Below are 14,705 nucleotides of genomic sequence, written 5' to 3'. Positions count from 1 at the left end.
TTGATGTACCTAAACCTACTACGAGAGTAGAGTATAATGAGCTTTTTGCGTAATAACACAGTGTTTAGAGCAGCTATGATAATTTACGGGATGTAGATACTTAATTCTATGGGTGATAATTTTCGTGTGATAGGGGAGAACAGGTTGTTTTATAGCGCCCCACAGTGTTAATCATGTGGGACAATCTAACAAGATACAATTAATTACCATAGCAAAGCCAGTGTGTCCATAGGAATTAAACTGATTCAAAGTGATTCCAGAGCATGGTCGTAGATATAGATGTATCTAGCTACCTACAAATCTATAATATAATAACAAGTAGCAGTATATATGCACATAATAAGAAGTTTTCCCAGAAATAACAAAAATTATTAAAAATTTATAATCTCCCCTTCGTATCTTCGGGTGATTTTGTGTTTTTGTATCTCTCGTGCAGTGAACTGTCAAAAAATTAAAATGTCATTTGATAACAACAAAACAATACTGTCTCGAATCGAAGTGATAAGAAATGATTAAAGAAGAAAACAACCAAACATCAAATAAAATTATATTTTTTTGATTCGAATTCGGCAAAAGTGAGAAAGATTTTCGTTTAATCAAAAACCAAAAAAAAAAAATTGAACAACAAACCAAAAAATATTTTTGAATAAAAAACAACAATCTTAAAAAGTGATTAAAATTATTATTGTAGTATCGATGCAAATTTTAATTAACAACGAGCGTCTGTTTATGGGTAGAAAAAAGAAAACACATCGTCGTCGCAATTATTTACGTTTTCGTGTAAACTTTTCATTTATGATAATTATTTTGCTATATCGTTCGCTAATTAGTGATTTAAATTTAAATAATATTAAAAAAAGCTTATTTAATAAAAGAATTCATCATCAGCATAATAATAAAAATTATAATCAGTGTGCATTTTTAAGTCGAGTATAGCATAAAATTGATAAAAAAAATAATATAAAATCAGTGAGAAAAATAATTCCATATAATTCTACATATTATATTTTTTTAATACAAAAATATCTACCTAAGAAATATATTTATATCTTTATTTAAAAAAAAAATAATTATAATCAAATAAAGATAAAAAGTTTTGTGATTTTTTGTATGAAATATTTTTAAATTTAAAAAAGGAAAAATCTTCAATGTGATATATTAATTAATATAATAAAAGTTTATTTAAGCAATTAGAGTCGACTTAAGAATAAATTCGTTTAGATAGTGAGGCAGTAACAAAATTCACTTGTACAGTTTTATATAACAGGTATTTTATTTTCTTATTTCTTAAATGTTCAATACTTTTGATATCTCCTTTTGAAGTTTTTTACTTAAAATCTTTTTACTTTTATAATCTAAGATTTCAAGATTGTCGGTATTATTTTTTTAAGTTTCTATTAAAATAGCAACAAACTTTAAAGACTTTCAGATATTAATTTGATGCTCCTGTATCTATTATGTAGGCCTGGAGCAGTGTTCCTCTATGGAGGTCTTCTTTGAAACTTGTGCAAACATTTCTGGACAAAGTCTTAAAATTAAAACCCGGTTTAAAAGACAGTTGTAGCTCAATTTCACCAATCTGTATCTTTGATATATTTAGCAATCGTAAATTATTTAAAGACTTTGTATTTGGTTGATCGTTAAAATTTTAAACTTCAAGGGGATTACTCATCTCATGGAAATGTTATTGATTGATATATCTCCGCTTCACTCTTATTCTCGAGAATTCAATAAGTGTCAAAGAATATGAATGAATCAGTTGAAAAATATTTATTTTATACACTTTAAACCCCTGCAGCTTGAAGATTAAAATTATCTTTCTTAATCTGGCTTCTGAAAAACACAAAAAAAAAATACCTATATACGAAAAATTAATGTCGAATGATTTTGCCCTAAATAAAATTTTAATGTGAGAATATTTAATGCAATGAATAGAAAAAAAGAGAGAAATGAAAAATTATAGTCCAATTAAGAAAACAAAAGACGATTTTGTCAAAGTTTTTTTTCTATTTTTTTTTTGTTTCTTTAAGAAGAACAATCAAAGCTTTTGTTTGAGAGGGTTATGTTTCACATATTTGATGAGACTTTTTTTACTTTTGAATCAAGATAAAAAGAAGTATCACCTAAGTGAAAAATTAGCTAACATGAGAAATATTAAAATCAAATTTATACCTTTTACTTATATACGAATTTTCTTAACGCCTCTGGAATTTTTTTCGGCTAAATTACAATAAGATTTGATTGATATCTATAGACAAAGTTTAATTTTTTAATAAAAATTTCATTTTGATAGATTGATTTTCAAACAGTAGCATGTTTAAATTAATACCATGTTATAGAATACCAAGATTTATAATCTTCTTAAGTCGTTTTTTTATCTATACACGATCGATCAGTAAAACTTATGAGACCTGATACATTGACCCATGGGCTATCAGAGATATAAGAAGAAGATCATTATAGGATTAAAAAAGACAAATTTTAATTAAAACAAGATTAAGAAAATATCAGTATCATAATTTATTGGGAAGAACTGGCAAAATTTTAGTCTCAACTAACTATAGGTCTTTGACATAGTTTTTTGTTACTTTTAACGTTACTTTTTGCGTTGTTACTTTTGACGTTACTTGAAAAAGCTATGAGATTTAATTATTCGTTTTCATCACAAGTCATCAGAAAATTCATTAAAACGTCTGCGAATTTGTCGTAACTGTATTGGCTGAAACATAAACACACTTCAACATCGGCTTCGTCTGCGTTACGTTGGGCCTACTTCGAGATTTCTTTGAATGACACCTCCAATATGACATTTTTTAAAATGGCACTTCTGTTATTAGCAGCTGTTATTTTTGCTCAAAATAAAAAAACATGAGTTCTGAAATCGAAAAAATTAAATTTATCGCGGAAGTAGATTACACAGAATATAATAACCAATGGTAATTCCTCCAAAAGTAAATGTATTTTGTTTGTTGACTTTTTTACAGCTGTTGAGCTGTCAGACAAAGCAAATGTAAAGCAAATTTCAACTAGAGCTTCTGTTCGGAGTAACATTACGTTATTTCCTTACGATTGTCAAATGAAACGTGTTAAATTCCTATGGCTGAACTCGTAAACGTCAGACGAAGCCTGATATTGTGAAATGCGAAAATTGTTTTCTATTATTGTCTAAAACAGTACAAATAATCTTATTATTAAGATAAGTTTGAAATCGTATCATACCTTATTTCAATTATCACAAATTTAAATATTCATTTCATACATTTTTGTGATTATTATAATTTTTTCAAAATCAAAATTTAAAATTTGAACAGGAATCTTTTATTTAAAAGAAAGATTTAATATAATATTTGTTGAGTTTATAAAGTGAAATTAACGGATTTTGACAACAAAAAGCATTTCAAAATGATTTTCAAGTATTGAATTTCCTTATACATAATATTTAAAGTTAAAAAACAAGACTAAATAGAAAATAACAATAACAGTAAATTAAATAAAACAAATTTGTATTTCTCGAGCTTGGTTTCCTTTTTTGTTTGCGTAGTATTCTTTTTTTTTTTAGGGTTCTTAAATTTTAATAATACATTTAAAATATATCTAAATGAGTCTATAAGAAAAAAAAACGGTTTGTTCAAATAACAGGAGAGAAAGCAAGATGGTTCTGAGAAACTTTTATGTAAAAGTCAATTTTTCTATAGAGGCCAATCCACGCTTCAACAATGCATTTAAATTGTTTAAATTCATTACAAAAAAGGGGAACATTGAAGTGAAAACTTGCAGTAGTTAGCTTTGTAAGAAAAGTTTTTTGACAGTGTTGTTGCTTTAGAAAACAGTTGAATTTTCAATCGTACACTATATTATTATTTAAATGACTGACACCCTAATTTTTGGAAGCATCCATTCTGTTGAGTTGACCATAACGCTGACAGCAGTTTTATCGTTGATTTCGAAGAATGTTGCTAAGTATTTATGTTTTCTTCAACAGTGCAAGAAGTTTTTTTATACCCCTTCTGATCTGGCTATGATTTACAAAGCTTTTATTCGTCCAAAACTTGAGTATAACTCTCATATTTCTGAATATTATTGAAAAAAGAGCTCTAAAAGTGATTGCAGATCGTTCTCTTATGAAGACATTTGCTTAATTGCCTGTCATTGTTTTATCTTTATTTTAACAAACAATGCTCTATTGAAATACTGCTAGGAATGCCCATCAGTTTACCCTAGATCCCAATTTCGGACATACTGTTAAGTACAGAGATTCTTTCTTTAGCCGTACTACATGAATGTGGAATGCTTTACCAGACTCAATATTTCCCACTCATTTCCAACAACCAATGTGCATCGGTTTCTTCTTTCTATCCATACGTTAAGGTCTTCGACCGCACTTTCACTTACAACAGCGATATATTAAGTGGTACAAGCTTAATGCCTTACAATATCTGTAACCAATCCAATCTCTTCAAATTTCTTCACAATATTGACAATTGCTTGCATAGTTGGACGATAATGCACAACATAATCTGCTCTTAAAGCACGTTTTGAGGCTGTTGCAGAATCACAATTATTGTGGTTGGTTTTAACAAGTTTTATAAGTAAATGTCAGACTTTCAATTAAAAAAAAATTGGTTTAACAACTTGGTTTGACAGATGTCGAATTCGACCCCTACCACTTTTTTCCAAAATTGTTTCCAATGTCAAAAATATAGGTAATTTAATCGATAAATTCAATTAATTAAAAAACACGGTAATTACAAATGACATGTTCAATAACCCAAACATTTTTTCACGAAGAATATGATGTTGTGATAAATAAATTATTGGTTAATTTATTCTAAATTCATAACGTACAAAATATAGGCAAACGTTTTTAATGTAACTGCGACCTTACACAACATTTTTCTTTAAGAAAAATTCAATTAAATATTTCGCAAAACACATTTTGACACTTGAAAATAAATCAATTATAAAATTTCAAAACTCTTTATAATTAAAAAAAATTATACCTGTCCTACACGCATTAACTTTTGATATAAAAAAAGTCAATTTTATTTAAATTTAACATTAATCAACTTTTCCATCACAATCCTAACAAGATGATGTGGATTCAAACAAAAAAAAAAGCTTTTATTATTTTTGATATCTTCATTATAATTTCAAATACTTAATCATTTGGGAAAACCCATTAATTAATGGAAAAATGTATAACAATAAAAAAGTGTTTATATTCTTCAAAAAAAAAAAACAAAAATATTTTAAAAATCACAACAAATTCTTAAAATTGCCTATTTTTTGATATTTATTATATTATACACCTACATTCTCGTACACCTAAAGGAAATACTATCAACAAGCATTTCAAAACATTATAATTGATCCCATGAGAGAAACACTATAAATGCTAGAATTGAGATAATTTATTAATAGTTTACCCGTCATTAATCTTAAGTGAACTTCAAAGTGAAGCCAACATCACACATAATTGAACTTCGAAACCTATTCAAGTCAATAAATTAGAATTTATTTTATTTTATTTTTGTGCCACTGTAAAGAAGCTTGATGTGTATAAAAATTAGCAAAATTATACTAATAATAACTTGATATATTATGCATAATTTTATTGGCCTTATATATTCATTCCTATATCTATGAAATACTATTGCGGTATCTGTTAAACCTTAAACAATATTATTTTTGTGTTGAATGATATGCGGCGCTAAGTTAAAGATAGCTGCAAAATTTATTGCATTCAACTGAGATTTTCTCATTAATTTATTGTTCTTCCTTGGGTGATGTGATGTGTTGTGTTAAATGTTAAGCATGGTGCACAACAAGCAATTCAGTTAGCTATTAAACAATATTTACAATAGAAATCAACTCTTGATGCAATAAGTTAATAAATCTTATGTGAAATCAACCGCATCATGTTCAACATAAAAATAAAAAAAAAACAATCCGTGGTTAATCATTTCCAGGTACAAATTAAATACAAGAGAGTCGAAGAAGAAGAAACATATTTTTTACGGATTGAATACAAAAACCAAAGGACCTATACAAATTGACATCTTGTTATCCTTATGTTTAAGAAAACAAAAAAGAAGTTGGTTTTTATTTATTCAAAGGCATGGACTTCATGTTTCACTTTGGCATATCCTTTGGTTATTTCCTGGATGCATTTTTTACCTTTTGATGCAGTTCCTATACTCGTACCTACGTCCTATGTCCTTTGCTAATTTCCTTCTTTTATTTTTGATTTCTTTACAAAAAACGAGGAACCCCTTTGGAAGAAGTATTTAACAGACTTAAAGGTCCAATAAAAAGAAAAGACAAAACAAAAAACACACAGGGGGAGTTCCTTAAAGAACAAAACAAAAATACTTACATACATAGGAAGAAAATAAAAAGATTCGCAATATAAGGCGAATTCCTTTTTACGGTAAAGATTTATGGCCGCGATACTAAGAAACCATGAGGAAGGTTAAAGCACACCTTTTTTGTGGTAGGTATTTTTTTTTGGCGGCAGCGGCGGCCACGATAATAGGTATTGGCGAGGACTTACAACAAAACACTGACAATTTAGACAAAATTTCGACCTTTTTTTTGCTCAAGGTTCTCATATATTGATTTTTAGTTCTTTTGGCTAAGGTCTGTAAGGTTCTGATGAGAGAAGGTTATAAAAATATTTCTTAGAAAATATTGTATTATATCGATTTTTTGTGTTTTTTTTTTTGGGCTTCAATACTAAACCACAAATCGATATCCTTAGGCAAAAACAAAACCCAAAACAAAAAACCAGATCATGTAGGGATAAATGTTATATGAATCTATCTTTCTATCTGTATTTTTTTTGGATACCTATATATCTAGTCCTTTGGGGTTAGTCCTTCATTCGATGCTCATCTCCACCTTCACTACTATACGAAGTATCTGAAACTAAAACTGGAAGAGACGTAAGAAGATTAAATGAAAGTATCTACAGATATGTGTAAAACCTTCAAAAAAAAACACACACAAAAAACTGGAGAAGACGAAAACTGTACTAAGAGGGTGTCATCAAATATGATTGGAAATTGATTTATGGGTTTTAGATGCATTTCATTTATCTTTTTTGTTTCTTTTTGAAACGTTTTTATCTTAATCAGGTTAAATTTCTTGTTGAAAGTTTGTCTTATTTTTTTTGGCAAATTCCCTCGTTAGAATATCACTTTCCATTATGCTATTATACGACTACCTTCAATTAAGAAAATTATATTAGCAATTTAATTAAATAAAAAAATTAAATTCCACTCCAAGTTAATTATATTTAACATTTGAAGAAACAGAAATAAAAGATAGATATTTATCATTCTATATGTTGTAGATACCTTAGGTAAATTAAATTTCGTCGAGCTAGTAGAATAGTATCGTATAAAATAAAGACATTGGTACATGCATGAAGCTGTCACTTGTATCTAATTGGCATTCAATTAAATTGGTTTCCCGTTTTAACTCTTTGTATACCTTTATACTGTTTACACATTATACATAGTGTTAATCGCTAGAATGGGTCATGAGCTTATAATACTAGATATGTAATAAGACAATTAGCTTTTGTAGAGTTAGCTATAGATGTAAGCAGTATGACATTTGAAAATAAGTTGTTGTGGTATTGTTATGTATCTTAATATAGTTAGAAAATTGTTGGATTATTTGTTTTGATTATAATCACGATTCGATTGTTTTAGCGAGTGAGTGTCAAACACGAATTTTAGACTTTAAAATACTCACTCTATGCAGCTCTGAGCCTAATTATACTACACTTTTATGGTCTATAACATCATACCAATTAAATCACTGCGTAATGTTAGGTGAAGGCATTTTTACAACTTAATGTGGGTTTTGATCTCAATTTGTTATTATTAATTACACGAGGTATTGGAATTATTGCGGTTCACTGCAATTATTCATTTAAATACAAATTATGAATGAAAATAAATTTAGCGAATTCATTTATGATAAAATAAGCTGTTAAAGAAGAAGATGTATAGATTACGTTATGGGTACATTCTTCGATTTGTGATTTTGATTAAAAGGAAGTTAATATTATCCTCGATCCGATTTGTGGAATTTTAATTGTTTACATTTGTCAACGTTTCAAGGTGCCTTGAATCTAAATCGAAAATTTTAAGAGAGATATCTTTGTACGTAATTACGTACTTCCTTTAACGTTTTTAAGTTCGGTATTCTTTTTTATCAGAAATATTTCAAAAATCAGTAAAATCATCGGATTTCAAAAAATTCCATGTAATTTAAGCGAAATTGAAAAATTTGGTTGACCCAAAATATCTCTTGACCCATTAACTTTGGCAACTTTAAATAGATTGTATATAATATAGTAAAATTCAAAAAGAAATTCAGCTCGTGTTGTTTTATAAATAAAAATGCTGGAGGTGCCTCCAAGATAATTATATGGATCCAAAAATAAAGTTTTTGACATCAAATACATTTTTTAGAAAAATTAGAGGATACTTTAATGTGATTATGACTTTTGTAGCAATAGGTCCACTGGTTATCTCATGGCTAATCTCACTGAACAGTGGAAAAATCGTAAGATGATTGCATTGGATATTTAAAAAGCGTTTGATAGAGTTTGACACCAAACTCTCTCATCAAAAATGCGTGCTTTTGGTATTGATGTATCTCTTTTTCTTTGGATTAGAAACTACCATTCTAATTGTTCAGAACAAAATTTATTATATAGTTTTAAGTCTAAAATTAATAAAATAAATGCTGGTGTTCCCCAGGGCTCCGTTTTGTCTCCGATTCTCTTCCTGATATTCATAAACGATTTCTTGTTTGCCACTTATAATGCATTAAACTCTTTCGCTGGCGACAGAAATCCTCAGCTTTTCATTATTTCAAAGTTCGCATATGTTAAACTCAGTGAATTTCGATCTCGACAGCATTGTCCAATGGGCAATGGGAACTTTTTAACCCCAAAGAATTTAATGCTTCAAAAACTTAATGCTGTCTTCTGTCGTTAAAGCCCTACTCACCACAGATGCCACTATCCATAAGTAGTAAATACTTGCATCCCAGGATACTAATCAGCTTTCAGTTCTCGGTATTTGTATCACAGATCATCTGTTATGGAATGATCACATATTCGAAACTGTCAAAAGCGGTGCTAGGTGCTTAAGATTTCTCCGACGACGACGGTACAAGAAATTTTTGACTCATTCTGATCTAGTTGTAAATTACGAAGCCTCCATCCGTCCAAAGCTTAAATACAATAATTTATTTATCTGCGCAGGTGTCCCTTAGTTTAAATCTCTTAGATAGAATTACAAATGATAAGCGATTCTACGAGTATTACCGACATATTTACATCCCTTTTGAACTCCTCCTCAATGTTTCATGTCTTTCGTTCTTTTATCGGTATTTTTACACACTATGTTCTGTCGAATTAGTCAGTTGCATTTCAACTCTTAAACGATTCAGCCGTAATACTCGAAATACCAGGAATTCTTGTCAGTTTACCCTTTAGCAAAATTTCGGACGTACTGTCAAGTATAGAGATTATTTCTTAAACCGCACTTCGAGAATGTGGAATGCTATGGTAAACTCTGTTTTTTCCTCCCATTTTGATGGTCAAAACTTTAAGAACTTAAGTGCATCCCCTTATCTCTCCTTTAATCCTTCCCTATTGTCCTAATGCTCGTACAATAACCCCTTGAGCGAGTGCCTGCAAATTATAAAAAAAATTAAAATTTTTCCGAAATGAACAATCTGTTAAATTAACTTCTTCATGAAGGAATAAACATAAACATTTGTTTTAAACACTTTTATTGGAGTTATTGACTGTTTTTTCTCTCCGGCCATTTAATCATAGATTGAAGGAATTTAGAATAGATTAATAATATGCAATACATTTGTTTTTGTAAGATATTATTTCCTGGATTTAATAACTGAGTATTTAATATCCTTTTAGCTGCGTGAATAATTTTGATGAATTCTGATAATTTTAGCTACAATTCAATTGCATAAGTACAGAATCGCACGTCTTTTATTAAAAACTTGCACGATAATGACTCAGGCAACTTATTTTATAAAAAAAAAACTAAAACCTTGAAAAATGCTACTCAAAATATTAAAAAAATGTTTTCAATCGATTTTGAATTCGATCTTTCTTATATTTTGCAAAATATTGTCCTTATCATTGAGAATAAAGTAAGTTACTATCTTCTTTATTGCTTAATTCCACAAAGATATTATTGTCAATTTTCGGAACATTGAAGAAAGTGTTTCTCACAAAAATTAAAGTTCTATCAAAAATACTTCTTCATTGATTTAACTTCTCGAATATATCACTACACAAAAATGAAGACTAGTTGTCTCACATTTCTAGCGACACGAATGGAAAATTATCAGTGTGACGCATTGCAGGCTCTGTTTACATCTTAAAAATGATTTAAAAAAAGCAAATTCAAAAATCAGCATTTCAGTCAAAAAAGTTGCAATCCATTTTTAAAATCAAAATAAATTTTTCTTATAGATTGGTAAAATTACTTAAAGTTAAGGAAGCATTTTACTAAACGGTAAAATGATAAGCAAAATTATAGCATTTTAACTTCAGATTCTTATACTCAAATGATTTTTTTATTTCACTAAATCGTTTAAGGTTTTTCGCAAATCAGATCAATTTTCTTTTTATAAAGTTTTATTTTTAATTCAATGGAATACGTTTATAACTAACAAACTACCTTAAAATTGTATCCTTATAAAAATTCGATGTAGATCTACAAAATTGTGTTTAATAGCTTTTAGTATCATTTTCTTTTTAAAAAGTTTCGCATAGAACCCTTCGTGTATAGTTTAAAAAAAAAGCTATATTTAGCTTAATATTTTCCATGTAATTTTGATTATGTACCAAAGGTAAAAGGTACAATGTTCCTATACTCCTATACTGCTGTCTACTAAATAAGGCTTAAATATGTAATCTAAAAAGGAAGTTCAATTGAACATGCAAATACAAAAACTTTCCTGTAATTCACGCCTTAAGTGTATATTTTAACAAAATTGTTAAATCAACATAAAAGAAACTAAACTAAAATGAAAAAAGAAAAAAATGCCTGTATGTAAAAGAACTTTTGTGCAAATGGAATGAAATCAAAAACAATATCGCGTGCAATCATGCAATTTTTATATACCTACAGATATTTATACATATCTCTTATATTCTAACGTTAAAATGAATTCACCTTTGTTCTCGCCTTCAAAATCTATTCTGTAGCACCTATCTACAACACTAACGTTACGTAGCTATACATATAAAGATATTGATGAATATACATAACCTATGATTATTCATAGAAGCAATGTGCAGTTACTTGATAGAGTTTTCTATGAAATAGCCCATACCTCTATCCGATCCGAACGGATAGAGTTTTATGCATCTAGATGCAGAAATCCCGCTTTTTGAGTTCTTAATTTTGTATTTTCTTGATGTGAACAAAATCAGATCAGATCTATAATAAATCAAACACATTGTTTTTTAATTAACGTAAATTTTATTCATACAAACATCTATGAAAAGAAAAACTTTTATTATATTATGATGGTGCCACCGGCATATTTAAATTAGGTACTTCAACATACAACATGTGTCTATAGGAACGGTTCTTATAACATTTATTTAAACTCTCCCTCCCAATAAGAAGTTTAGTATTCAGTGGTTTATATTTTGGGGTCATTATTTTTTTTTGAAGAAATCAAAAATCCCATCTTTTGAAGTATGTAGTGTAATGTAATGTTTCTATTTCCTAAGAGGAAATTGAAAATATAAAAATTTATAGAATTTTCGTATAACACAACAACAAGAAGTGAAAACATGAGAAATTCTGTGAGATGTTATAAAAGGGGACTGGGACATTGTAATACACAACACTTCCTGTCAGATTTTTGTTTTCTTTTTCAAAAATACTTCACATTACTCCCGCACTTTGACTTTGGCCTATGTCAACGAATTAAAGCTTGAAAAATATAAAAAGAAATAAGAATGAAAAACTTAACAAAACAAACTTGTAGCGAAATTTTTGCAATAGATTTTTAAAAATGGGTTGCCAGACTTTATATGAAAAATTATTTTCATTAAAAAAAAAAATTAGTGAATTGAGAGACATAGGGTGTTAAATCCCCTTTAAGAAGGTGAAAGTACGAGGAGGTGGACGTATGATTCTATTTGATTTTAAGGCTTGACTTTTTTTTAAAGGACTTTAATAGTATTTCGCTCAAAAAATATCATTGATTCATAAAATCTTCCACCTTATTTTATTTTATTTCATTAGGCATTAAATAAAAATTTTGTCTTATTATCATACTTTCACTTCTTAACCTCGTGTTGACAAAAAGGCATTGCAGAGATTTTAAGAGTCCGTCGATTCCAATCATCGCATTCTAATCAAAGGATTCAAATTCAAAAATGAAAAAGGAACTTTCAAACAACTTAAACGAGTGTTTTTTTAACACATTAATATATTATTATTATTAATACATAATTAAAACAGAAAGATTAACATTTGACTTTATTTAAGTTTAATATTATACATTGTTAGGTCTAAATTGGAGTAAATTTAAGAAAAAGTCTACAAACAGTTCTGTTTATAAATTAAAAACAAAATATTTGTATGTACCAAAAAATAAAATTTTTGGCAACTGGTAAAATTACTAAAAATTGTTTGCCGTCTAAAATATATCTGAAACAAAAAGCGATATTATAAAATCAAACTTATTCAATTGCATGTCAAACATTATTAACTTTTAGTTACTTTTTTTAGAAAAATAAAATGGAAATTCCTTCAAAAACAACTAAAAATTGATATGAAACGGTTTCCGATTCAAGTTTCTTGAGATCAGAGAAACTTATTGATTTCAAACTTTGTTAATCTTACAATAAATATTGTTATAAATGTTTTTTAGCTTTAGAAATATATGACGGAAACCACTAGGAATTTATCAGTGTGGTCGCATCCTTACGTCTTTTCTTAAATTATTTCTCAAATTATATTAAATGCACAAATTATCACTTTTTTTTAAGGGTGACATATTAAAGACTTCATTTTAATTGTTAAGATCATTTTATTGCATATGTACTTACTTAATGTATCGCTACAGACCTGTGTGAACTAGGGTCTAACGCAACAAACTTCCTCATATTGCTCGGTCTCTAGCTATATGTCGCCAACTTCGCACTCAAGTTGGTGAGGTCATTTTTACTTGTGTGTGCTGTGTACCTGATCCGTGGTCTTCCTCGAACGTTTTGTGGGCGTGGTTTAAAAGATTTTTTGGGCCGAAACATTGGTTTCCATGCGCTCTAGGTGATCCAACTATCTGAGTCGTTAGACTTTCAACCTTCTGGCTAAGTCTACGTGGTTGAGCAGCTTGTAGAACTCGACGTCCCATCGTCTCCTACACTCATTTTCTATCCATCCACTTTTCTCATAGTTCATGCTTCTGCACAGGACGGGGATGATGACGGTCTTATATATCGACACTTTGGTCACTCGAGAGAGAGCTTTTCTACCAAATTGCTTTCTTAGCCCAAAGAAACAGCGGTTAGCAAGAGTTATTTTTCGTTTGATCTCAGCCTAGGTATACAAAGTCATTAACTACCTCAAAGTTATGTACGTCTGTCGATATTGACGTTTTGAACGAGACGTTAGTATTGTAGGTACATTGTAGACCCATTTTAAACCCATTTTTGCCGCCTGTGCCACAATACTCCAAAAAGCCCCATTAACTTCAAGCTGAGTTCTTCCAATTATCTCAATATCATTAGCATATGCTTGTAATTTGACAGACTTTTGGAATTTAGTGCCTCTAGTACTGACGTTTGAGCTCTGCTCTATTCTTTCAAGTACAATGTTAAAAAATCGCATGAAAGCGCATTACCTTGTCTAAGACTTTTTTTGACATCGAAAGGTTCTGTTAAGTTGTTTTCAAACTTTATGGAGATTTGTAAATTCTTCATGGCCATCCTTCACACTCATAAAAAACCAAGTCAAATCCTTAAATCTGTTGTACTATGATTTAAATTTAATGCGAATCGTTACTATTAACTCCTGTTGGCAACCCTACACCATACTGCTGAAGGATTTTGATGTAGTTAACTTGGCTTTCTTTTTCGAATATGCAGCTATACATGCACTCTGCACATTGAAAATTGCACATGCATATCAAGCTAAACATAAGGAAATTAGAACCATGAGAAAGGCTCCAAACAAGGACTGACAGATTTATGGCGGTCTTCTAAAAGATTTTGCACCCTCTGATTGTGTATACGAGACTTGGTCTACACAATATACAACCTCGTCGTCGAGTAAAATAAAGAAACGCTTCATGCTCTGTACCATCATTCGTACTCGTATGTATTTCTTTTTAGCAAAGAGGCAACCCTCTCCATAAAAGTTCATATAGCGGGTGGATACGAATGTATCTATACGTATAACCTACGTACAGACGAACAATTCTTGATGATTTTATTTAGATTTCTTTTTGTGTAATTTTGTGTATTTATTTAACACCGTAGTATGGCTTTAGTGATGTTTAGTTTTGTTGCTAATACTGAAGTGAAATGTGCATAAAGCGGTACCTACCCATATATCTACCATTATGCGGCATAGTGGAACGGTGATACCTAGGTATAAAGTTGGATGATGATGATGATGTAAATG

General features: G+C 29.3%; 1 protein-coding gene across 2 annotated transcripts in view; it reads left to right on the top strand.

The window, feature by feature from the left end:
• Nucleotides 1-1,099: 1,099 nt before the first annotated feature.
• Nucleotides 1,100-14,705, top strand: part of LOC129940821 (homeotic protein antennapedia) — a 99,805-nt gene continuing 86,199 nt past the window's right edge. For both annotated transcript variants that reach the window (XM_056049316.1, XM_056049315.1), the window contains exon 1: nucleotides 1,100-1,267. The gene's annotated coding sequence lies outside the window, so the exon portion shown is untranslated. The remainder of the gene's footprint in view (nucleotides 1,268-14,705) is intronic.

The sequence above is a fragment of the Eupeodes corollae genome, chromosome 1, assembly GCF_945859685.1.
Source record: "Eupeodes corollae chromosome 1, idEupCoro1.1, whole genome shotgun sequence".
In the NCBI taxonomy this organism is placed as follows: Eukaryota; Metazoa; Arthropoda; class Insecta; order Diptera; family Syrphidae; genus Eupeodes; species Eupeodes corollae.
The sequence above is the reverse complement of the archived record's forward strand: the minus strand, read 5'-3'. Positions and strand labels throughout refer to the sequence as shown.